The following is a 24,355-nucleotide window of genomic DNA, read 5'->3' as shown; positions in this document are numbered from 1 at the left end:
GGTAAATACTAGCTCCCACTCGGTTTTACAGAGAAAACTGCAGAAACTTCCAACCGTCACTAGGAAACACACAGATGAACCAGGGTCAAAGTTTCCCCGGCAACCCGCCTTTTTTGTGCTAGATGAATGAGCGTCTCTCCAGATGCTCAGTTCTGAGAAATAAGTGTGTTTGAAAGCCGTCCTTCACCTAGCATGTTGGGAACACAAAGTTTCTATTCAGTTGAAAACCAGAATCCATACATATATAAGGGGAGGTACTAGCACCAACACGGGTTTACTGTGAAAACTGCAGGAACTTCAAACCTGCTCTAGAAAACAGATTGAGAAACCAGAAAATACTTTCTCCTGCAACCCGCTCAATTTGTGCTAGATGAATGAACATCTCTTCATATGCTCATTTCTGAGAGATAAGGGTGTGTGAAAGCCGTCCTTCACCTAGCTTGTAAGGAACAAAAAGATTCTTTTCTTTGCAAAATACACTCCATACATATATATGGGGAGGTACTAGCTCCAACTCGTTTTTAAAGTGAAAACTGCAGGAACTTCAACCGGCTCTAGGAAACAGACTGAGAAACTAGAGTAAAAGTTTCTCATGCTACTCGTTCCTATTTTGCTAGATGAACAAACGTCATTCCACATGCTCAGTTCTGAGAGATAAGTGTGTGTGAAAGCCATTCTTCACCTTGCTTGTTGAGAACGCAAAGTTTCTGTTCAGTTGCAAACTACACTCTTTACTTTTATATGGGGAAGTACTAGCTCCAACTGGGTTTTACAGTGAAAACTGCAGGAACTTCAATCCGGCACTATGAAAAAGTCTCAGAAACCAGAGTAAAATTTCTCCTGTAAACGTTCATTTGTCCTAGGTGAACGAACGTCTCTCCACATGCTCAGTTCTGAGAGATAAGTGTGTGTGAAAGCCGTGCTTCACCTAGCTTGTTGGGAACAAAAAGTTACTATTTGTTGGAAACCACAATCCATACATATATAAGGGGAGGTTCTAGCTCCAACTCGGGTTTACAGTGAAAATTGCAGCAACTTCAAACCGGCCCTAGGAAATAGATTGAGAAACCAGAGAATAGTTTCTCCTGCAACCCGTTCCCTTTGTGCTAGATGAATGAAGGTCTCTCCACATGCTCAGTTTTGAGATGTAAGTGTGTGTGAAAGGCGTCCTTCACCCAGCTTGTCGGGAACACAAAGTTTCTTTTCAGTTGCAAACTACACTCCTTATAAATATATGGGGAGGTACTAGCTCAAATTGATTTTACAGTGAATTCTGCAGGAACTTCAATACGGCACTAGGAAACAGACAGAAAGCTTAGTAAAATTTCCCCTGCATCCCGTTCCCTTTGTGCTAGATGAACGAAATTCTCTCCACATGCTCAGTTCTGAGAGATAAGTGGATGTGAAAGCCGTCCTTCACCTAGCTTTTTGGGAACACAAATTTTCTTTTCAGATGCTAACTACACACCATTCATATATATTGGGGAGGTACTAGCTCAAATCGGTTTTACACTGAAAACTTCAGGAACTTCAAACCGGCACTAGGAATCTGACTGAGAAACCAGAGAACAAGTTTACACTGCAACCCGTTCCCTTTGTGCTACATGAAAGAAAGTCTATCCACATGCTCATTTCTGCGAAATATGTGTGTGTTAAAGCCATCCTTCACCCAGCTTGTTGGAAACACAAAGTTTCTTTCAGTAGCAAATTACAATCCATACATATATATGGGGAGGTACTAGCTCCAACTCGGTTTTACAGTGAAAACTGCAGGAACATCTATAAGGCACTAGGAAACAGACTGAGAAATCTTAGTAAAATTTCCCCTGCAAACATTTCTCTTTGTGCTAGATGAACGAAAGTCTCTCCACATGCTCAGTTCTGAGAAATAAGTGTGTGTGAAAGCCGTACTTCACCTTGCTTTTTGGGAACACAAAGTTTCTTTTCAGTTGTAAACTACAATCCATAAATATATATGGGGAGGTACTAGCTCCAATACGGTTTTACAGTGATAACTGCAGAAATTTGAAACCGGCCCTAGGAAACATTCTCAGAACCCAGAGAAATAGTTTCTCCTTTAAAACGTTCCTATGTCCTAGGTGAACGTACGTCTCTCCACATGCTCAGTTCTGAGAGATAAGTGTGTGTGAAAGCCGCACTTAAACAAGCTTGTTAGAAAAACAAAGTTTCTTTTCAGTTTCAAACTACACTCCATACATATATAAGGGGAGGTACTAGCTCCAACTCGGATTTACAGTGAAAACTGCAGGAACTTCAAACGGGCTCTAGGAAACAGACTGAGAACCAGGAGTAACACTTTCCCCAGCTACCCGTTCCCATTGTGCTGGATGAACCAAATTCTCTCCACTTGCTCTGTTCTGAGAGAGAAGTGTGACTGAAAGCCGTACTTCACCTAGATTCTTGGGAACACAAAGTTTCTTTTCAGTTGCAAACTACACACCTTAATTTTATATGGGGAGGTACTAGCTCCAACTGCGTTTTAGAGTGAAAACTGAAGGAACTTCAATCCGGCACTAGGAAAGAGTCTCAGAACCCAGAGTAAAAGTTTCTCCTGTAAACCGTCCATTTGACCTAGGTGAACGAACGTCTCTCCACATGCTCAGTTCTGAGAGATAAGTGTGTGTGAAAGCCATACTTCACCTAGCTTGTTGAGAACGCAAAGTTTCTTTTCAGTTGCAAACTACACTCCATACAAATATATGGGGTGGTTCTACCTCCAAATGTGTTTAACAGTGAAAACTGCAGTAACTTCAAACAGGCCCTTGGAAAAAGACTCAGAACCCAGATAAACAGTTTCTCCTGCAACACGTTCAATTTGTGCTAGGTGAACGAACGTCCCTCCACATGCTTTATTCTGAGAGATAAGTGTGTTTGAAAGCCGTCTTTCACCTAGCTTGTTGGGAACGCAAAGATTCTTCTCAGTTGCAAAATACAATCCATATATATATATGGGTAGGTACTAGCTCCAACTCTGTTTTACAGAGAAAACTGCAGGAACTTCCAACGGACACTAGGAAACACACTGAGAAACCAGAGTAAAAGTTTCCCCTACAACCCTTTCCCTATGTGCTAAATGAATGAACGTCTCTCCAGATGCTCAGATCTGAGAGATAAATGTGTGTGAAAGCCGTACTTCACCTAGCTTGTTGGGAACACAAAGTTTCTATTCAGTTGCAATCCACAATCCATACATATATAAGGGGAGGTACTACCTCCAAATCGCCTTTACAATGAAAACTGCAGGAACTTCAAAACGGCACTAGGAAACAGATTGATAAACCACAGAATAGTTTCCCTGCATCCCGTTCCCTTTGTGGTAGATGAATGAACGTCTCTCCACATGCTCAGTTCTGAGAGATAAGTGTGTGTTAAAGCCGTACTTCACCTAGCTTGTTGGGAACACAAAGTTTCTTTTCAGTTGTAAAATACACTCCATAAATATATATGGGGAGGTACTAGCTCCAATACGGTTTTACAGTGATAACTGCAGAAATTTGAAACCGGCCCTAGGAAACATTCTCAGAACCCAGAGTAATAGTTTCTCCTTTAAACCGTTCCTTTGTCCTAGGTGAACGAACGTCTCTCCACATGCTCAGTTCTGAGAGATATGTGTGTGTGAAAGCCGCACTTCACCTAGCTTGTTGGGAACACAAAATTTCTTTTCAGTTGCAAAATACACTCCATACTTTTATATGGGGAGGTACTAGCTCAAACCCGGTTTTACAGTGAAAACTGCAGGAACTTCTATCCAGCACTAGGAAAGAGTCTCAGAACCCAGAGAATATGTTTCTCCTGTAAAACTTCCCTTTCTCCTAGGTGAACAAACGTCTCTCCTCATGCTGAGTTCTGAGAGATTAGTGTGTGTGAAAGCCGTCCTTCACCTAGCTTGTTGGGAACACAAAAATTCTTCTCATTTGCAAACTACACTCCATAAATATATATGGGTAAATACTAGCTCCCACTCGGTTTTACAGAGAAAACTGCAGGAACTTTCAACCGACACTAGGAAACACACAGATGAACCAGGGTCAAAGTTTCCCCGGCAACCCGCTCTTTTTGTGCTAGATGAATGAGCGTCTCTCCAGATGCTCAGATCTGAGAAATAAGTGTGTGTGAAAGCCGTCCTTCACCTAGCATGTTGGGAACACAAAGTTTCTATTCAGTTGCAAACCAGAATCCATACATATATAAGGGGAGGTACTAGCACCAACACGGGTTTACTGTGAAAACTGCAGGAACTTCAAACCTGCTCTAGAAAACAGATTGAGAAACCAGAAAATACTTTCTCTTGCAACCCGCTCACTTTGTGCTAGATGAATGAACGTCTCTTCATATGCTCATTTCTGAGAGATAATGGTGTGTGAAAGCCGTCCTTCACCTAGCTTGTAGGGAACAAAAGTTTCTTTTCTTTGCAAAATACACTCCATACATATATATGGGGAGGTACTAGCTCCAACTCGTTTTTACAGTGAAAACTGCGGGAACTTCAACCGGCTCTACGAAACAGACTGAGAAACTAGAGTAAAAGTTTCTCATGCTACTCGTTCCCATTTTGCTAGATGAACAAACGTCACTCCACATGCTCAGTTCTGAGAGATAAGTGTGTGTGAAAGCCATTCTTCACCTTGCTTGTTGAGAACGCAAAGTTTCTGTTCAGTTGCAAACTACACTCTTTACTTTTATATGGGGAAGTACTAGCTCCAACTGGGTTTTACAGTGAAAACTGCAGGAACTTGAAACCGGCCCTAGGAATCATTCTCAGAACCCAGAGAAATAGTTTCTCCTGGAAACCGTTCCCTTTGTCCTAGGTGAACGAACGTCTCTCCACATGCTCAGTTCTGAGAGATAAGTGTGTGTGAAAGCCGTACTTCAACTAACTTGTTGGGAAAACAAATATACTTCTCAGTTGCAAACTACACTCCATAAATAGATATGGGTAGGTACTAGCTCCAACTCGGTTTTATAGAGAAATCTGCAGGAACTTCCAACGGACACTAGGAAACACACTGAGATACCAGAGTAAAAGTTTCACCTCCAACCAGTTCCGTTTCTGCTAGATGAATGAATGTCTCTCCAGATGCTCAGATCTGAGAGATAAATGTGTGTGAAAGCCTTACTTCACATAGCTTGTTGGGAACACAAAATTTCTATTAGGTTGCAAACCACAATCCATACATATATAAGGGGAGGTAGTAGCTCCAAATCGGGATTACAGTGAAAACTGAAGGAACTTCAAACCGGCACAAGAAAACAGATTGAGAAACCAGACAATACTTTCCCCTGCAACCCGCTCCCTTTGTGCTAGATGAATGAACGTCTCTCCACATGCTCAGTTCTGAGAGATAACTGTGTGTGAAAGCCGTACATCACCAAGCTTGTAGGGAACACAAAGATTCTTTTCAGTTGCAAACGACACTCCATACATATATAAGGGGAGGTAAAAGCTCCAACTCGGTTTTACAGTGAAAACTGCAGGAACTTCAATCCGGCACTAGGAAACAGTCTCAGAACCCAGAGTAAAAGTTTCTCCTGTAAAACTTCCCTTTGTCCTATGTGAACGAACGTCTCTCCACATGCTCAGTTCTGAGAGATAAGTGTGTGTGAAAGCCGTCCTTCACATAGCTTGTTGGGAACACAAAGTTTCTATTCAGTTGCAAACCACAATCCATAAATATATAAGAGGAGGTACTAGCTACAACTCGTGTTTACAGTGAAACTTCAGGAACATCAAACTGGCACTAGGAAACATATTGATAAAACAGAGATTAGTTTCCCCTGCATCCCGTCCCCTTTGTGCTACATGAACGAACGTCTCTCCACATGCTCAGTTCTGAGAGAAAATTGTGTGTGGAAGCCATACTTCAACTAACTTGTTGAGAAAGCAAAGTTTCTTTTCAGTTGCAAACTACACTCCATACAAATATATGGGGTGGTACTAACTCCAAATGGGTTTAACAGTGAAAACTGCAGTAACTTCAAACCGGCACTAGGAAACAGATTCAGAACCCAGATAAACAGTTTCTCCTACAACACGTTCATTTTGTGCTAGGTGAACGAACGTCTCTCCACATGCTCAATTCTGAGAGATAAGTGTGTTTGAAAGCCGTCCTTCACCTAGCTTGTTGGGAACACAAAGATACTTCTCAGTTGCAAACTACACTCCAAATATATATAAGGGTAGGTACTAGCTCCAACTCAGTTTTACAGAGAAAACTGCTGGAACTTCAAACGGACACTAGGAAACACACTGAGAAACCAGAGTAAAAGTTTCCCATGCAAACATTTCCGTTTGTGCTAAATGAATGAACGTCTCTCCAGATGCTCAGATCTGAGTGATAAATGAGTGTGAAAGCCGTACTTCACCTAGCTTGTTGGGAACACAAAGTTTCTATTCCGTTTCAAACCACAATCCATACATACATAAGGGGAGGTACTACCTCCAACTCGCATTTACGATGAAAACTGCAGGAACTTCAAAACGGCACTAGGAAACAGATAGATAAACCACAGAATAGTTTCCCCTGCATCCCCTTCCCTTTGTGGTAGATGAATGAACGTCTCTCCACTAGCTCAGTTCTGAGAGATAAGTGTGTGTGAAAGCCGTCCTTCAACTAGCTTGTTGGGAACACAAAGTTTTTTTTCATTTGTTAACTACACTCCATAGATATATATGGGGAGGTACTAGCTCCAATTCGGTTTTACAGTGAAAACTGCAGGAACTTGAAACCGGCCCTAGGAAACATTCTCAGAACCCAGAGTAATAGCTTTTCCTGTAAACCGTTCCAAATTTCCTAGGTGAACGAACGTCTCTCCCCATGCTCAATTCTGAGAGATAAGTGTGTGTGAAAGCCGTCCTTCAGCTAGCTTTTTGGGAACACAAAATTTCTTTTCATTTGCAAACTACAATCCACGCATATATATGGGGAGGTCCTAGCTCCAAATGGGTTTTACATTGAAAACTGCAGGAACTTCATACCGGCACTAGGGAACAGATTGAGAAACCAGAGAATAGTTTCTCCTGCAACTCGTTCCCTTTGTGCAAGATGAATGAACGTCTCTCCACATGCTCAGTTCTGAGAGAAAAGTGGGTGTGAAAGCCGTCCTTCACCTAGCTTGTTGGGAACACAAAGTTTCTTTTCAGTTGCAAATTACACTCCATACTTATATATGGGGATGTTCTAGCTCAACTCTATTTTACAGTGAAAACTGCAGGAAATTCAAACCGGCACTAGGAAACAGTCTCAGAATCCAAAGTAAAATTTCTCCTGTAAACCGTCCCTTTGTCCTAGGTGAACGAACGTCTTTCCACATGCTCAGTCCTGAGAGATAAGTGTGTGTGAAAGCCGTCCTTCACCGAGCTTGTTTGGAACACAAAGTTTCTTTCCAGTTGCAAACTACAATCCACACTTATATATGGGGAGGTCGTAGATCCAACTGGTTTTTACTGTGAAAACTGCAGGAACTTCAAACTGGCACTAGGAAATAGACTGAGAAACCAGAGTAAAAATTTCTCCTTCAAACCGTCCCCTTTGTGCTAGATGAAAGAACGTCTCTCCAAATGCTCATTTCTGAGAGAAAATTGTGTGTGAAAGCCGTCCTTCAAGTAGCTTGTTGGGAACACAAAATTTCTTTTCAGTTGCAAACTACATTCCATACATATATATGGGGAGGTACTAGCTCAAATCGATTTTACAGTGAAAACTGCAGGAATTCAATACGGCACTAGGAAACAGACTGAGAAAACTTAGTAAAATTTCCCCTGCAACCCGTTCCATTTGTGCTAGATGAACGAACGTCTATCCACATGCTCAGTTATAAGAGATAAGTGTGTGTGAAAGCCGTCCTACATCTATCTTGTTGGGAAAACAAAGATTCTTTCAGTTGCAAACTACACTGCATAAATATATGGGGAGGTATAATCTCCAACTCGGTTTTACAGTGAAAACTACAGGAACTTCAATCCGGCACTAGTAAACAGTCTCAGAACCCAGAGTAAAAGTTTCTCATGTAAAACTTCCTTTTGTCCTAGGTGAATGAACGTCTCTCCACATGCTCAGTTCTGAGAGATAATTGTGTGTGGAAGCCGTCCTTAATCTAGCTTGTTGGGAACACAAAGTTTCTATTCAGTTGCAAACCACAATGCATACATATATAAGGGGAGGTACTAGCTCCAACTCGCATGTAAAATGAAAACTGCAGGAAATTCAAACTGGCACTAGGAACCATATTGATATACCAGAGAATAAATTCCCCTGCATCCCTTTCCCTTTGTGGTAGATGAATGAAAGTTTCTCCACATGCAAAATTCTGAGAGAAATATGTGTGTTAAAGCCGTCCTACACCTAGCTTGTTGGGAACACAAAGTTTCTTTTCAATTGTCAACTACAAACAATAAATATATATGGGGAGGTAATATTTCCAATTCGGTTTTACAGTGAAAACTGCAGGAACTTGAAACCGGCCCTAGGAATCATTCTCAGAACCCAGAGAAATAGTTTCTCCTGGAAACCGTTCCCTTTGTCCTAGGTGAACGAACGTCTCTCCACATGCTCAGTTCTGAGAGATAAGTGTGTGTGAAAGCCGTACTTCAACTAACTTGTTGGGAAAACAAATATACTTCTCAGTTGCAAACTACACTCCATAAATAGATATGGGTAGGTACTAGCTCCAACTCGGTTTTATAGAGAAATCTGCAGGAACTTCCAACGGACACTAGGAAACACACTGAGATACCAGAGTAAAAGTTTCACCTCCAACCAGTTCCGTTTCTGCTAGATGAATGAATGTCTCTCCAGATGCTCAGATCTGAGAGATAAATGTGTGTGAAAGCCTTACTTCACATAGCTTGTTGGGAACACAAAATTTCTATTAGGTTGCAAACCACAATCCATACATATATAAGGGGAGGTAGTAGCTCCAAATCGGGATTACAGTGAAAACTGAAGGAAATTCAAACCGGCACAAGAAAACAGATTGAGAAACCAGACAATACTTTCCCCTGCAACCCGCTCCCTTTGTGCTAGATGAATGAACGTCTCTCCACATGCTCAGTTCTGAGAGATAACTGTGTGTGAAAGCCGTACATCACCAAGCTTGTAGGGAACACAAAGATTCTTTTCAGTTGCAAACGACACTCCATACATATATAAGGGGAGGTAAAAGCTCCAACTCGGTTTTACAGTGAAAACTGCAGGAACTTCAATCCGGCACTAGGAAACAGTCTCAGAACCCAGAGTAAAAGTTTCTCCTGTAAAACTTCCCTTTGTCCTATGTGAACGAACGTCTCTCCACATGCTCAGTTCTGAGAGATAAGTGTGTGTGAAAGCCGTCCTTCACATAGCTTGTTGGGAACACAAAGTTTCTATTCAGTTGCAAACCACAATCCATAAATATATAAGAGGAGGTACTAGCTACAACTCGTGTTTACAGTGAAACTTCAGGAACATCAAACTGGCACCAGGAAACATATTGATAAAACAGAGATTAGTTTCCCCTGCATCCCGTCCCCTTTGTGCTACATGAACGAACGTCTCTCCACATGCTCAGTTCTGAGAGAAAATTGTGTGTGGAAGCCATACTTCAACTAACTTGTTGAGAACGCAAAGTTTCTTTTCAGTTGCAAACTACACTCCATACAAATATATGGGGTGGTACTAACTCCAAATGGGTTTAACAGTGAAAACTGCAGTAACTTCAAACCGGCACTAGGAAACAGATTCAGAACCCAGATAAACAGTTTCTCCTACAACACGTTCATTTTGTGCTAGGTGAACGAACGTCTCTCCACATGCTCAATTCTGAGAGATAAGTGTGTTTGAAAGCCGTCCTTCACCTAGCTTGTTGGGAACACAAAGATACTTCTCAGTTGCAAACTACACTCCAAATATATATAAGGGTAGGTACTAGCTCCAACTCAGTTTTACAGAGAAAACTGCTGGAACTTCAAACGGACACTAGGAAACACACTGAGAAACCAGAGTAAAAGTTTCCCATGCAAACATTTCCGTTTGTGCTAAATGAATGAACGTCTCTCCAGATGCTCAGATCTGAGTGATAAATGAGTGTGAAAGCCGTACTTCACCTAGCTTGTTGGGAACACAAAGTTTCTATTCCGTTTCAAACCACAATCCATACATACATAAGGGGAGGTACTACCTCCAACTCGCATTTACGATGAAAACTGCAGGAACTTCAAAACGGCACTAGGAAACAGATAGATAAACCACAGAATAGTTTCCCCTGCATCCCCTTCCCTTTGTGGTAGATGAATGAACGTCTCTCCACTAGCTCAGTTCTGAGAGATAAGTGTGTGTGAAAGCCGTCCTTCAACTAGCTTGTTGGGAACACAAAGTTTTTTTTCATTTGTTAACTACACTCCATAGATATATATGGGGAGGTACTAGCTCCAATTCGGTTTTACAGTGAAAACTGCAGGAACTTGAAACCGGCCCTAGGAAACATTCTCAGAACCCAGAGTAATAGCTTTTCCTGTAAACCGTTCCAAATTTCCTAGGTGAACGAACGTCTCTCCCCATGCTCAATTCTGAGAGATAAGTGTGTGTGAAAGCCGTCCTTCAGCTAGCTTTTTGGGAACACAAAATTTCTTTTCATTTGCAAACTACAATCCACGCATATATATGGGGAGGTCCTAGCTCCAAATGGGTTTTACATTGAAAACTGCAGGAACTTCATACCGGCACTAGGGAACAGATTGAGAAACCAGAGAATAGTTTCTCCTGCAACTCGTTCCCTTTGTGCAAGATGAATGAACGTCTCTCCACATGCTCAGTTCTGAGAGAAAAGTGGGTGTGAAAGCCGTCCTTCACCTAGCTTGTTGGGAACACAAAGTTTCTTTTCAGTTGCAAATTACACTCCATACTTATATATGGGGATGTTCTAGCTCAACTCTATTTTACAGTGAAAACTGCAGGAAATTCAAACCGGCACTAGGAAACAGTCTCAGAATCCAAAGTAAAATTTCTCCTGTAAACCGTCCCTTTGTCCTAGGTGAACGAACGTCTTTCCACATGCTCAGTCCTGAGAGATAAGTGTGTGTGAAAGCCGTCCTTCACCGAGCTTGTTTGGAACACAAAGTTTCTTTCCAGTTGCAAACTACAATCCACACTTATATATGGGGAGGTCGTAGATCCAACTGGTTTTTACTGTGAAAACTGCAGGAACTTCAAACTGGCACTAGGAAATAGACTGAGAAACCAGAGTAAAAATTTCTCCTTCAAACCGTCCCCTTTGTGCTAGATGAAAGAACGTCTCTCCAAATGCTCATTTCTGAGAGAAAATTGTGTGTGAAAGCCGTCCTTCAAGTAGCTTGTTGGGAACACAAAATTTCTTTTCAGTTGCAAACTACATTCCATACATATATATGGGGAGGTACTAGCTCAAATCGATTTTACAGTGAAAACTGCAGGAATTCAATACGGCACTAGGAAACAGACTGAGAAAACTTAGTAAAATTTCCCCTGCAACCCGTTCCATTTGTGCTAGATGAACGAACGTCTATCCACATGCTCAGTTATAAGAGATAAGTGTGTGTGAAAGCCGTCCTACATCTATCTTGTTGGGAAAACAAAGATTCTTTCAGTTGCAAACTACACTGCATAAATATATGGGGAGGTATAATCTCCAACTCGGTTTTACAGTGAAAACTACAGGAACTTCAATCCGGCACTAGTAAACAGTCTCAGAACCCAGAGTAAAAGTTTCTCATGTAAAACTTCCTTTTGTCCTAGGTGAATGAACGTCTCTCCACATGCTCAGTTCTGAGAGATAATTGTGTGTGGAAGCCGTCCTTAATCTAGCTTGTTGGGAACACAAAGTTTCTATTCAGTTGCAAACCACAATGCATACATATATAAGGGGAGGTACTAGCTCCAACTCGCATGTAAAATGAAAACTGCAGGAAATTCAAACTGGCACTAGGAACCATATTGATATACCAGAGAATAAATTCCCCTGCATCCCTTTCCCTTTGTGGTAGATGAATGAAAGTTTCTCCACATGCAAAATTCTGAGAGAAATATGTGTGTTAAAGCCGTCCTACACCTAGCTTGTTGGGAACACAAAGTTTCTTTTCAATTGTCAACTACAAACAATAAATATATATGGGGAGGTAATATTTCCAATTCGGTTTTACAGTGAAAACTGCAGGAACTTGAAACCGGCCCTAGGAATCATTCTCAGAACCCAGAGAAATAGTTTCTCCTGGAAACCGTTCCCTTTGTCCTAGGTGAACGAACGTCTCTCCACATGCTCAGTTCTGAGAGATAAGTGTGTGTGAAAGCCGTACTTCAACTAACTTGTTGGGAAAACAAATATACTTCTCAGTTGCAAACTACACTCCATAAATAGATATGGGTAGGTACTAGCTCCAACTCGGTTTTATAGAGAAATCTGCAGGAACTTCCAACGGACACTAGGAAACACACTGAGATACCAGAGTAAAAGTTTCACCTCCAACCAGTTCCGTTTCTGCTAGATGAATGAATGTCTCTCCAGATGCTCAGATCTGAGAGATAAATGTGTGTGAAAGCCTTACTTCACATAGCTTGTTGGGAACACAAAATTTCTATTAGGTTGCAAACCACAATCCATACATATATAAGGGGAGGTAGTAGCTCCAAATCGGGATTACAGTGAAAACTGAAGGAACTTCAAACCGGCACAAGAAAACAGATTGAGAAACCAGACAATACTTTCCCCTGCAACCCGCTCCCTTTGTGCTAGATGAATGAACGTCTCTCCACATGCTCAGTTCTGAGAGATAACTGTGTGTGAAAGCCGTACATCACCAAGCTTGTAGGGAACACAAAGATTCTTTTCAGTTGCAAACGACACTCCATACATATATAAGGGGAGGTAAAAGCTCCAACTCGGTTTTACAGTGAAAACTGCAGGAACTTCAATCCGGCACTAGGAAACAGTCTCAGAACCCAGAGTAAAAGTTTCTCCTGTAAAACTTCCCTTTGTCCTATGTGAACGAACGTCTCTCCACATGCTCAGTTCTGAGAGATAAGTGTGTGTGAAAGCCGTCCTTCACATAGCTTGTTGGGAACACAAAGTTTCTATTCAGTTGCAAACCACAATCCATAAATATATAAGAGGAGGTACTAGCTACAACTCGTGTTTACAGTGAAACTTCAGGAACATCAAACTGGCACTAGGAAACATATTGATAAAACAGAGATTAGTTTCCCCTGCATCCCGTCCCCTTTGTGCTACATGAACGAACGTCTCTCCACATGCTCAGTTCTGAGAGAAAATTGTGTGTGGAAGCCATACTTCAACTAACTTGTTGAGAACGCAAAGTTTCTTTTCAGTTGCAAACTACACTCCATACAAATATATGGGGTGGTACTAACTCCAAATGGGTTTAACAGTGAAAACTGCAGTAACTTCAAACCGGCACTAGGAAACAGATTCAGAACCCAGATAAACAGTTTCTCCTACAACACGTTCATTTTGTGCTAGGTGAACGAACGTCTCTCCACATGCTCAATTCTGAGAGATAAGTGTGTTTGAAAGCCGTCCTTCACCTAGCTTGTTGGGAACACAAAGATACTTCTCAGTTGCAAACTACACTCCAAATATATATAAGGGTAGGTACTAGCTCCAACTCAGTTTTACAGAGAAAACTGCTGGAACTTCAAACGGACACTAGGAAACACACTGAGAAACCAGAGTAAAAGTTTCCCATGCAAACATTTCCGTTTGTGCTAAATGAATGAACGTCTCTCCAGATGCTCAGATCTGAGTGATAAATGAGTGTGAAAGCCGTACTTCACCTAGCTTGTTGGGAACACAAAGTTTCTATTCCGTTTCAAACCACAATCCATACATACATAAGGGGAGGTACTACCTCCAACTCGCATTTACGATGAAAACTGCAGGAACTTCAAAACGGCACTAGGAAACAGATAGATAAACCACAGAATAGTTTCCCCTGCATCCCCTTCCCTTTGTGGTAGATGAATGAACGTCTCTCCACTAGCTCAGTTCTGAGAGATAAGTGTGTGTGAAAGCCGTCCTTCAACTAGCTTGTTGGGAACACAAAGTTTTTTTTCATTTGTTAACTACACTCCATAGATATATATGGGGAGGTACTAGCTCCAATTCGGTTTTACAGTGAAAACTGCAGGAACTTGAAACCGGCCCTAGGAAACATTCTCAGAACCCAGAGTAATAGCTTTTCCTGTAAACCGTTCCAAATTTCCTAGGTGAACGAACGTCTCTCCCCATGCTCAATTCTGAGAGATAAGTGTGTGTGAAAGCCGCACTTTGCCTAGCTTGTTGGAACACAAAGTTTCATTTCTGTTGCAAAATACACCCCATACATATATATGGGGAAGTACTAGCTCCAACTCGGTTTTACAGTGAAAACTGCAGGAACTTCAAACCGGCTCTAGGAAACAGACTGAGAACACAGAGTAACAGTTTCCCCTTCTACCCGTTCCCATTGTGCCTGATGAACGAACGTCTTTCCACATGCTCAGTTCTGAGAGATAAGTGTGTGTGAAAGCCGTCCTTCACCTAGGTTGTTGGGAACACAAAGATACTTCTCAGTTGCAAACTACACTCCATAAATAGATATGGGTAGGTACAAGCTCCAACTCGGTTTTAAAGAGAAAACTTCAGGAATTTCCAACGGACACTAGGAAACACACTGAGGAACCAGAGTAAAAGTTTCCCCTGCAACCCGTTCCCTTTTTGCTAGATGAATGAACGTCTCTCCACATGCTCAGATCTGAGAGATAAATGTGTGTGAAAGCCGTACTTCACATAGCTTGTTGGGAACACAAAGTTTCTAATAAGTTGCAAACCACAGTCCATACATATATAAGGGGAGGTACTAGCTCCAACTCGTGTTTACAGTGAAAACTGCAGGAACTTCAAACTGGCACTAGAAAACAGATTGAGAGACCAGAAATTACTTTCCCCTGCAACCCGCTCCCTTTGTGCTAGATGAATGAATGTCTCTCCTCATGCTCAGTTCTGAGAGATAATTGTGTGTGAAAGCCGTACATTACCAAGCTTGTTGGGAACACAAAGTTTCTATTCAGTTGCAAACTACAGTCCATAAATATATATGGGGAGGTAGTATCTCCAACTCGGTTTTACAGTGAAAACTGCAGGAACTTCAATCCGGCACTAGTAAACAGTCTCAGAACCCAGAGTAAAACTTTCTCCTGTAAAACTTCCCTTTATCCTAGGTGAACGAACGTCTCTCCACATGCTCAGTTCTGAGAGATAATTGTGTGTGGAAGCCGTCCTTCACCTAGCTTTTTGGGAACACAAAATTTCTTTTCATTTGCACACTACATTCCATACATATATATGGGGAGGTACTAGCTCCAACTCGGATTTACAGTGAAAAATGCAGGAACTTCAAACCGGCTCTAGGAAACAGACTGAGAATCCAGAGTAAATCTTTCCCAGGTACCCGTTCCCATTGTGCTGGATGAACGAATATCTCTCCACTTGCTCTGTTCTGAGAGATAAGTGTGAGTGAAAGCCGTCCTTCACCTAGCTTCTTGGGAACACAAAGTTTCTTTTCAGTTGCAAACTACACTCCTAACATATATATGGGGAGGTACAAGCTCCAACTGGGTTTTAGAGTGAAAACTGCAGGAACTTTAATCCGGCACTTGGAAAGACTCTCAAAACCCAGAGTAAATATTTCTCCTGAAAACCGTCCATTTGCCCTAGGTGAACGAACGTCTCTCCACATGCTCAGTTCTGAGAGATAAGTGTGTGTGAAAGGCGTTCTTCACCTGGCTTGTCGGGAACACATAGCTTCTTTTAAGTGGCAAACTACACTCCATACATTTATATGGGGAGGTACGAGCTCAAATCGATTTTACAGTGAAAACTGCAAGAACTTCAATAAGGCACTAGGAAACAGACTGAGAAAACTTAGTAAAATTTCCCCTGCATCCCGTTCCATTTGTGCTTGATGAACGAACTTCTCTCCACATGCTCTGTTCTGAGAGATATGTAGGTGTGAAAGCCGTCCTTCACCTAACTTTTTGGGAACACAAAGTTTCTTCTCAGTTGCAAATTACACTCCATAGATATATATGGGGAGGTACTATCTCCAACTCGGTTTTACAGTGAAAACTGCAGGAACTTCAAACCAGCACTTGGAAACAGAATCAGAACCCAGAGAAACAGTTTCTCCTGCAACCCGTTCCCTTTGTGCTAGGTGAACAAAAGTCTCTCCACATGTTAAGTTCTGAGAGATAATTGTGTGAGAAAGCCGTCCTTCACCTAGCTTGCTGGGAACACAATGTTTCTTTTCAGTTGCAAAATACACTCCATACATATACATCCTGAGGTACTAGCTCAAATCGGTTTTACAGTGAAAACTGCCGGAACTTCAAAACGGCACTAGGAAACAGACTGAGAAATCAGAGTAAAAGTTTCTCCTGCAACCCGTTCCCTTGATGCTAGATGAACGAACGTCTCTCCACATGCTCACTTCTGAGAGATAAGTGTGTGTGAAAGCCGTCCTTCACCTAGATTTTTGGGAACACAAAGTTTCTTTACAGTTGCAAACTCCACTCCATACATATATATGGGGAGGTACAAGCTCCAAATCGGTTTTACAGTGAAAACTGCAGGAACTTTAAACCAGCACTAGGAAACATTCTCAGAACCAAGAGTAAAAGTTTCTCCTGTAAACCGTTCCTTTGTCCTATGTGAACGAACGTCTCTCCACATGCTCAGTTCTGAGAGAAAACTGTGTGTGAAAGCCGACCTTCACAAAGCTTTTTGGAAACACAAAGTTTCTTTTCAGTTGCAAAATACACTCCATACATATATATGGGGAGGTAATAGCTCAAATCGGTTTTACAGTGTAAACTGCAGGAACTTCAAACTGGCACTAGAAAACAGATTGAGAAACCAGACAATACTTTCCCCTGCAACCCTCTCCCTATGTGCTAGATGAATGAACGTCTCTCCACATGCTCAGGTCTGAGAGACAATTGTGTGTGAAAGCTGTACATTACCAAGCTTGTAGGGAACACAAAGTTTCTTTTCAGTTGCAAACTACACTCCATACATATATAAGGGGAGGTAATAGCTCCAACTCGATTTTACAGTGAAAACTGCAGGAACTTCAATCCGGCACTAGGAAACAGTCTCAGAACCCAGAGTAAAAGTTTCTCCTGTAAGACTTCCCTTTGTCCTATTTGAACGAACGTCTCTCCACATGCTCAGTTCTGAGAGATAAGTGTGTGTGAAAGCCGTCCTTCACATAGCTTGTTGGGAACACAAACATTCTATTCAGTTTCCAAACCACAATCCATACTTATATAAGGGGAGGTACTAGCTCCAACTCGCATTTACAATGAAAACTACAGGAACTTCAAACTGGCACTAGGAAACATATTGATAAACCTGAGAATAGTTTCCCCTGCATCCCTTTCCCTTTGTGGTAGATGAATGAAAGTTTCTCCACATGCAAAGTTCTGAGAGATAAGTGTGTGTGAAAGCCGTCCTTCACCTAGCTTGTTGGGAACACAATGTTTCTTTTCAGTTGCAAACTACACTCCATAAATATATATGGGGAGGTACTAGCTCCAATTCGATTTTACAGTGAAAACTGCAGGAACTTGAAACCGGCAGTAGGAAACATTCTCAGAACCAAGAGTAAAAATTTCTCCTGTAAAAAGTTCCATTTGTCCTAGGTGAACGAAAGTCTCTCCACATGCTCAGTTCTGAGAGATATGTGTGTGTGAAAGCCGTCCTTCACCTAGCTTGTTGGGAACACAAAGACACTTCTCAGTTGCAAACTACACTCCATAAATATATATGGGGAGGTACTAGCTCCAACTCGGTTTTACAGAGAAAACTGCAGGAACTTCCAACGGACACTAGGAAACACACTGATAAACCAGAGTAAAAGTTTCCCCTTCAACCGGTTACCTTTGTGCTAAATGAACGAACGTCTCTCCAGATGCTCAGATCTGAGAGATAAAAGTTTGTGAAAGGCGTACTTCACTTAGCTTGTTGGGAATAAAATATTCTATTCAGTTGCATATCACAATCCATACATATATAAGGGGAGGATCTAGCTCCAACTCGGGTTTACAGTGAAAACTGCAGGAACTTCAAACCGGCACTAGGAAACAGATTGAGAAACCAGAGAATACTTTCCCCGGCAACCCGTTCCTTTTGTGCTATATGAACGAACGTCTCTCCACATGCTCAGTTCTGAGAGATAATTGTGTGTGAAAGCCATTCTTCACCTAGCTTGTTGAGAACGCAAAGTTTCTTTTCAGTTGCAAACAACATTCCATACATTTATAAGGGTTGGAACTAGCTCCAACTGTGTTTTACAGTGAAAAAAGCAGGAACTTCAAACCGACACTACGAAACAGACTCAGAACCCAGAGAAAAAGTTTCTCCTGCAACCCTTTCACTTTTTGCTAGGTGAACGAACGTCTCTCCACATGCTCAATTCTGAGTGATAATTGTGTGTGAAAGCCGTTCTTCACATAGCTTGTTGGGAACACAAAGATACTTCTCAGTTGCAAACTACATTCCACAAATATATATCGGTAGGTACTAGCTCCAACACGGTTTTACAGAGAAAATTGCAGGAACTTCCAACGGACACTAGGAACACACTGAGAAACCAGGGTAAAAGTTTCCCCTGCAACACTTCCCCTTTGTGCAAGATGAATGAACGTCTCTACAGATGCTCAGTTCTGAGAGATAAATGTGTGTGAAAGCCTACTTCACATAGTTTGTTGGGAACACAAAGTTTCTATTAAGTTGCAAACCACAATCCATACATATGTAAGGGGAGGTACTAGCTCCAAACCCGGTTTACAGTGAAAACTACAGGAACTTCTAATCGGCACTAGAAAACAGATTGAGAAACCAGACAATACTTTCCCTGCAACCCGCTCCCTTTGTGCTAGATGAATGAACGTCTGTCCACATGCTCAGTTCTGAGAGATAAGTGTGTGTGAAAGCCATATATCAACAAACTTGTTGGGAACACAAAGTTTCTTTTCTGTTGCAAACTACACTCCATACATATATATGGGGAGGTACTAGCTCCAACTAGGTTTTACAGTGAAAACTGCAGGAACTTTAATCCAGCACTAGGAAACAGTCTCAGAACCCCGAGTACAAGTTTCTCCTGTAAAACGTTCCCTTTGTCCTAGGTGAACGAACGTCTCTCCACATGCTCAGATCTGAGAGGTAAGTGTGTATGAAAGCCGTCCTTCACCTAGCTTGTTGGGAAAACAAAGTTTCTTTTCATTTTCAAACAACACTCCATACATATATATGTGGAGGTACTAGCTCCAATTCAGTTTTACAGTGAAAATTGCAGGAACTTCCAACCGGCTCTAGGAAACAGACTGAGAAAACAGAGTAACAGTTTCACATGCTAACCATTCCCATTGTGCTGGATGAACGATCGTCTATCCACATGCTGAGTTCTGAGAGATAATTGTGTGTGAAAGCAATCCTTCAACTAGCTTGAGGAGAACGCAAAGTTTCTTTTCAGTTGCAAACTACACTCCGTATATATATATGGGTGCTACTAGCTCCAACTAGGTTTTACAGTGAAAAGTGCAGGAAATTCAAACCGGCACTAGGAAACAGACTCAGAACCCAGAGAAAAAGTTTCTCCTGCAACACGTTCACTTTGTGCTAGGTGAACGAACGTTCTCCACATGCTCAGTTCTGAGAGATATATGTGTGTGAAAGCCGCACTTCACATAGCTTGTTGGGAACACAAAGATTCTTTTAATTTGCAAACTACACTTCATACATATATATGGGGAAGTCCAAGCTCCTAATGTTTTTTACAGTGAAAACTGCAGGAACTTCAATACGGCACTAGGAAACAGACTGAGAAAGCTTAGTAAAATTTCCCCTGCAACCCGTTCACTTTTTGCTAGATGAACGAACGTCTCTACACATGCTCAGTTCTAGAGATAAGTGTGTGTGAAAGCCGCCCTTCACCTAGCTTGTTGGGAACACAAAATTTCTTTTCAGTTGCAAACTGCATTCCATACATATATATGGGGAGGTACTAGCTCCAACTCGGTTTTACAGAGAAAACTGCTGGAACTTCAGATCGGCACTAGGAAACAGACGCAGAACCGAGAGAAACAGTTTTTCCTGCAACCCATTCAATTTGTGCTAGGTGAACGAAAGTCTCTCCACATGCTCAGTTCTCAAGGATAACTGTGTGAGAAAGCCGTCCTTCACCTAGCTTGTTGGGAACACAAAGATTCTTTTCAGTTGCAAACTACACTCCATAATTATATAAGGTTAGGGACTAGCTCCAGCTCGGTTTTACAGAGAAAACTGCAGGAACTTAAAACCAACACTAGGAAACACACTGAGATACCAGAGTAAAAGTTTCCCCTGCAACCCGTTCCCTTTGTGCTAGATGAATGAACGTCTCTCCAGATGCTCAGATCAGAGAGATAAGTGTGTCTGAAAGCCGTCCTTCACCTAGCTTGTTGGGAATACAAAGTTTCTATTCAGTTGCCAACCACAATCCATACATATATAAGGGGAGGTAAGAGCTCCAACTCGGGTTACACTGAAAACTGCAGGAACGTCAAACCGGCACAAGAAAACAGATTGAGAAACCAGACAATAGATTCTCCTGCAACCCGCTACCTTTGTGCTAGAAGAATGAACGTCTCTCCACATGCTCAGTTCTCAGAGATAACTGTAAGTGAAAGCCGTCCTTCACCTAGCTTGTTGGGAACACAAAGATTTTTTTCAGTTGCAAACTACACTCCATACATATATATGGGGAGGTACTAGCTCAAATCGGTTTTACAGTGTAAACTGCAGGAACTTCAATCCGGCACTAGGAAACAGTCTCAGAACCCAGAGTAAAAGTTTCTCCTGTAAAACTACCCTTTGTCCTATGTGAACGAACGTCTCTCCACATGCTAAGTTCTGAGAGATAACTGTGTGTGAAAGCTGACCTTCACATAGCTTTTTGGAAACACAAAGTTTCTTTTCAGTTGCAAACTACACTCCATACATATATATGGGGAGGTACTAGCTCCAACTCGGATTTACAGTGAAAAATGCAGGAACTTCAAACCGGCTCTAGGAAACAGACTGAGAATCCAGAGTAAATCTTTCCCAGGTACCCGTTCCCATTGTGCTGGATGAACGAATATCTCTCCACTTGCTCTGTTCTGAGAGATAAGTGTGAGTGAAAGCCGTCCTTCACCTAGCTTCTTGGGAACACAAAGTTTCTTTTCAGTTGCAAACTACACTCCTAACATATATATGGGGAGGTACAAGCTCCAACTGGGTTTTAGAGTGAAAACTGCAGGAACTTTAATCCGGCACTTGGAAAGACTCTCAAAACCCAGAGTAAATGTTTCTCCTGTAAACCGTCCATTTGCCCTAGGTGAACGAACGTCTCTCCACATGCTCAGTTCTGAGAGATAAGTGTGTGTGAAAGGCGTCCTTCACCTGGCTTGTCGGGAACACATAGCTTCTTTTAAGTGCAAACTACACTCCATTTATTTATAAGGTGAGGTACGAGCTCAAATCGATTTTACAGTGAAAACTGCAAGAACTTCAATAAGGCACTAGGAAACAGACTGAGAAATCTTAGTAAAATTTCCCCTGCATCCCATTCCATTTGTGCTTGATGAACGAAAGTCTCTCCACATGCTCAGTTCTGAGAGATATGTGGGTGTGAAAGCCGTCCTTCACCTAACTTTTTGGGAACACAAAGTTTCTTTTCAGTTGCAAATTACACTTCATAGATATATATGGGGAGGTACTATCTCCAACTCGGTTTTACAGTGAAAACTGCAGGAACTTCAAACCAGCACTTGGAAACAGAATCAGAACCCAGAGAAACAGTTTCTCCTGCAACCCGTTCCCTTTGTGCTAGGTGAACAAAATCTCTCCACATGTTAAGTTCTGAGAGATAATTGTGTGAGAAAGCCGTCCTTCACCTAGCTTGCTGGGAACACAATGTTTCTTTTCAGTTGCAAAATACACTCCATACATATACATCCTTAAGTACTAGCTCAAATCGGTTTAACACTGAAAACTGCCGGAACTTCAAAACGGCACTAGGAAACAGACTGTGAAATCAGAGTAAAAGTTTCCCCTGCAGCCCGTTCCCTTGATGCTAAATGAACGAACGTCTCTCCACATGCTCAGTTCTGAGAGATAAGTGTGTGTGAAAGCCATCCTTCACCTAGATTTTTGGGAACACAAAGTTTCTTTACAGTTGCAAACTCCACTCCATACATATATATGGGGAGGTACAAGCTCCAAATCGGTTTTACAGTGAAAACTGCAGGAAATTTAAACCGGCACTAGGAAACATTCTCAGAACCAAGAGTAAAAGTTTCTCCTGTAAACCGTTCCCTTTGTCCTATGTGAACGAACGTCTCTCCACATGCTCAGTTCTGAGAGAAAACTGTGTGTGAAAGCCGACCTTCACAAAGCTTTTTGGAAACACAAAGTTTCTTTTCAGTTGCAAAATACACTCCATACATATATATGGGGAGGTAATAGCTCAAATCGGTTTTACAGTGTAACTGCAGGAACTTCAATAAGGCACTAGGAAGCAGACTGAGAAAGCTTAGTAAAAGTTTCCCCTGCAACCCGTTCCTTTGTGCTAGATGAATGAACGTCTCTCCATATGCTCAGATCAGAGAGATAAGTGTGTGTGAAAGCCGTCCTTCACCTAGCTTGTTGGGAATACAAAGTTTCTATTCAGTTGTAAACCACAATCCACACATATATAAGGGGAGGAACTAGCTCCAACTCGGGATTACAGTGAAAACTGCAGGAACTTCAAACCAGCACTAGAAAACAGATTGAGAAACCAGACAATACTTTCCCCTGCAACCCTCTCCCTATGTGCTAGATGAATGAAAGTCTCTCCAAATGCTCAGGTCTGAGAGACAATTGTGTGTGAAAGCTGTACATCACCAAGCTTGTAGGGAACACAAAGTTTCTTTTCAGTTGCAAACTACACTCCATACATATATATGGGGAGGTATTAGCTCAAATCGGTTTTACAGTGTAAACTGCAGGAACTTCAATCCGGCACTAGGAAACAGTCTCAGAACCCAGAGTAAAAGTTTCTCCTGTAAAACTTCCCTTTGTCCTATTTGAACGAACGTCTCTCCACATGCTCAGTTCTGAGAGATAAGTGTGTGTGAAAGCCGTCCTTCACATAGCTTGTTGGGAACACAAACATTCTATTAAGTTCCAAACCACAATCCATACTTATATAAGGGGAGGTACTAGCTCCAACTCGCATTTACAATGAAAACTACAGGAACTTCAAACTGGCACTAGGAAACATATTGATAAACCTGAGAATAGTTTCCCCTGCATCCCTTTCCCTTTGTGGTAGATGAATGAAAGTTTCTCCACATGCAAAGTTCTGAGAGATAAGTGTGTGTGAAAGCCGTCCTTCACCTAGCTTGTTGGGAACACAATGTTTCTTTTCAGTTGCAAACTACACTCCATAAATATATATGGGGAGGTACTAGCTCCAATTCGATTTTACAGTGAAAACTGCAGGAACTTGAAACCGGCAGTAGGAAACATTCTCAGAACCAAGAGTAAAAATTTCTCCTGTAAAACGTTCCATTTGTCCTAGGTGAACGAAAGTCTCTCCACATGCTCAGTTCTGAGAAATAATTGTGATTGAAAGCCGTCCTTCACCTAGCTTGTTGGGAACACAAAGATACTTCTCAGTTGCAAACTACACTCCATAAATATATATGGGTAGGTAATAGCTCCAACTCAGTTTTACAGAGAAAACTGCAGGAACTTCCAACGGACACTAGGAAACACACTGATAAACCAGAGTAAAAGTTTCCCCTTCAACCGGTTACCTTGTGCTAAATGAACGAACGTCTCTCCAATGCTCATCTCGAGATAAAAGTGTGTGAAAGGCGTACTATCACTTAGCTTGTTGGGAAAAATTTTCTATTCAGTTGCATATCACAATCAACATAAATAAAGGAGGATCTGCGCCAACTCGGGTTTACAGTGAAAAACTGCAGGAAGTCTTCAAATCCCGGCCTAGAACAGATTGAGAAACAGAGAATAGTTTCCCCGGCAACCCGTTCCTTTTGTGCTATATGAACGAACGTCTCTCCACATGCTCAGTTCTGAGAGATAATTGTGTGTGAAAGCCATTCTTCACCTAGCTTGTTGAGAACGCAAAGTTTCTTTTCAGTTGCAAACAACACTCCATACATTTATAAGGGGTGGTACTAGCTCCAACTGTGTTTTACAGTGAAAAAAGCAGGAACTTCAAACCGACACTACGAAA

This window comes from Camelus ferus, chromosome 36, assembly GCF_009834535.1.
Source record: "Camelus ferus isolate YT-003-E chromosome 36, BCGSAC_Cfer_1.0, whole genome shotgun sequence".
Classification (NCBI taxonomy): Eukaryota; Metazoa; Chordata; class Mammalia; order Artiodactyla; family Camelidae; genus Camelus; species Camelus ferus.
This window is presented reverse-complemented; position numbering follows the sequence as displayed.